This window comes from Triticum dicoccoides, chromosome 4A, assembly GCF_002162155.2.
Source record: "Triticum dicoccoides isolate Atlit2015 ecotype Zavitan chromosome 4A, WEW_v2.0, whole genome shotgun sequence".
Lineage (NCBI taxonomy): Eukaryota > Viridiplantae > Streptophyta > Magnoliopsida > Poales > Poaceae > Triticum > Triticum dicoccoides.
The window spans coordinates 718,563,795-718,567,098 of record NC_041386.1 but is presented as its reverse complement, the minus strand read 5'-3'; positions in this window follow the sequence as shown (position 1 = coordinate 718,567,098).

Sequence of the window (3,304 nt, the reverse complement as noted above, 5' to 3'; positions counted from 1 at the left end):
GGGAGGGTGAGATGGCCGGCGGCAGGGCTCGGGGTGGATCGGCGATGTGGAAGACGAAGGGAGAGATCGGGGTGGCGGCGGCGATGTGGGAGACAAGGGAAGGGTCGGGGTGGGTGGCAGATCTGGAGCCCTAGGGTTCCTGGGGTGAGAAGGTGAGGGAGTTTTCTTTTTTCTTTTTTTTGAGACAAAGGGGGGGGTGAGGGAGAAAGGGCTGCCGTTGGATCCGAGAGCATCCGAAGGCGTTTGAGCACGATCCGCGTGACATGCCCATGGACAAATCAGAACCTAGTACATGTTATGACCTTCTAAATTGGTCATAATCGACTAAAGATAAGGTGTTGAACCATATTTTTTTTCAAAAAAGGTGTTAAATCATATAAACAGTTTTATGATATGAGAAATTCAAAAAGAAACATTTTCATTGTGCACAAGGGTGCATATTGGAATGGCAAACAATGTTGCCTAAGGAAGTTTTCTTTTTCTTTGGACGAAAGAACCATTTTCCATTTTTTTAGTGCCCAAAAGGAGGTTTTTTTTTGTGAAGGACCTCCCAAATAATTATTGCAAAATTGTACCAAATCATTTTTATAAAATATTAGGCCATATTTAATGCACAATTGACCAAATGGTTGGGTGTAAAAAGTTTTTATCCACCTCTGGTGAAAAAGACAAATTCCCGCCGATTCAGCTAGAAACGGGTCAAATTTGAACTATAGCTACCACGTAGTTTGCTCTTTATTTTTTCCAAAAATTATTTCTAGGTACATAAGTATCTATTTAATCAGAGAAACACCAAAAAAATTCCAAGATTCAACCACTAGCTAGGAACGGTCATTCCCGCTGTTTTGACCGCATTTTGAAACGGGCATAAAAAATTCAAAAAAAATCAAAAAATTGGGAAACCTTCGCATTGTGTCATTATATGTGGCCAAGTTCCCAAGAAAAATAATAAACTTGTAATACGGCAACTATTTTAAAAAAATGTTCTCAGAAACGAGCTATCACGTGTGGAGATCAATGGCTTTCAAGCCAAATGATCAATCTTATGGCCACATTCATGGCATAGTTTGTTAAAATGATCTCATATTGTGCAGAAGGGTGCATATTGGAATGGCAAACAATGTTGCCTAAGGAAGTTTTCTTTTTCTTTGGACAAAAGAATCATTTTCCATTTTTTAGTGCCCAAAAGGAGGTTTTTTTGTGAAGGACCTCCCAAATAATTGTTGCAAAATTGGACCAAATCATTTTTCTAAAATACTAGGTCATGTTTAATGCACAATTGACCAAATGGTTGGGTGTAAAAAGTTTTTATCCACCTTTGGTGAAAAAGACAAATTCCCGCCGATTTAGTTGGAAGCGGGTCAAATTTGAACTATAGCTACCTCGTAGTTTGCTCTTTATTTTTTCCAAAAATCATTTCTAGGTACATAAGTATCTATTTAATCAGAGAAACACCAAAAAAATTCCAAGATTCAATCACTAGCTAGGAACGGTCATTCCCGCCGTTTTGACCGCATTTTGAAATGGGCATAAAAAATTCAAAAAAAATCAAAACATTGGGAAACCTTTGCATTGTGTCATTATATGTGGCCAAGTTCCCAGGAAAAATAATAAACTTGTAATACGGCAATTATTTTAAAAAAGTGTTCACAGAAACGAGCTATCACGTGTGGAGATCAATGGCTTTCAAGCCAAATGATCAATCTTATGGCCACATTCATGGCATAGTTTGTTCAAATGATCTTATATTGTGCATAAGGATGCATCAAATAATGTTGCCTAAGGAAGTTTTCTTTTTCTTTGGACGAAAGAACCATTTTCCATTTTTTGAGTGCCGAAAAGAAGGGTTTTTTTGTGAAGGACCTCCGAAATAATTGTTGCAAAATTGGACCAAATCATTTTTCTAAAATACTAGGCCATATTTAATGCACAATTGACCAAATGGTTGGTTGTAAAAAAAAATTACCCACCTCTGGTGAAAAAGACAAATTCCCGCCGATTCAGTTGGAAGCGGGTCAAATTTGAACTATAGTTACCTCGTAGTTTGCTCTTTATTTTTTCCAAAAATCATTTCTAGGTACATAAGTATCTATTTAATCAGAGAAACACCAAAAAAATTCCAAGATTCAACCACTAGCTAGGAACGGTCATTCCCGCCGTTTTGACCGCATTTTGAAACTGGCATAAAAAATTCAAAAAAAATCAAAAAATTGTGAAACCTTCGCATTGTGTCATTATATGTGGCCAAGTTCCCAGGAAAAATAATAAACTTGTAATACGGCAATTATTTTAAAAAAATATTCTCAGAAACGAGCTATCACGTGTGGAGATCAATGGCTTTCAAGCCAAATGATCAATCTTATGGCCACATTCATGGCATAGTTTGTTTAAATGATCTCATATGGTGCACAAAGGTACATCTTGGAATTCCAAACAATGTTGCCTAAGGAAGTTTTCATTTTCTTTGCACGGAAATTTCATTTTTCATTTTCCGAGTGCCCAAAAGGAGATTTTTTTGTGAAGGAAGTACCAAATAATTGTTGCAAAATTGGACCAAATCAATTTTCTAAAATACTAGGACATATTTAATGCATAATTGACAAAATGGTTGGGTGCAAAAAGTTTTGATCCACCTCTCGTGAAAAAGACAAATTTCCGCCGATTCAGTTGGAAGCGGGTCAAATTTGAACTGCAGCTGCCTCATAGTTTGCTATTTATTTTTTCCAAAAATTATTTGTAGTTACATAAGTACCTATTTAATCATAAATACATGGTTTGGTGGCGATACGTCGAGGTTTGGGCGGTGGCCGAGGGCCCCAACTCTAGAGCGCGTAAACTCGCATGCCCGCCGCGTGGTCACCGCGTGACCGTGGCGTTGCCATGTGTTCTGGGCGGCCTAGGTATGTCTAGTGAGTTGGGCACTCCCCAGGTAGGTGCTAGGAAGAAAATCGCAACATAAGATTCTCACGAGGAGACCGATCGATACTCAAACATGAATAAGTAGCCAAGTGTTTGATTTGCGGTACGAGAAATGCACATGGCTAATGGGCGTGAGTTTTTGCTGAGGATGATCAGTTACTAAGAAGACCGTCTTCACAAATTTTCAGCTCAAAAGGAGGAGCCTATGTGGTACTTGCTTTGCAAACTACCACACTGGACATAAATACGAATGTTGAAGCTCGGCTCAAAATAATGAATGGATTGAGCTGGCATTTGGTGGAGGATGGTTATTTGGGCATAGAAAAGCACTGTAGAAAATGGATACTATTTGGACATGCCAAAGTGGTACTTCCTTCACAAACTG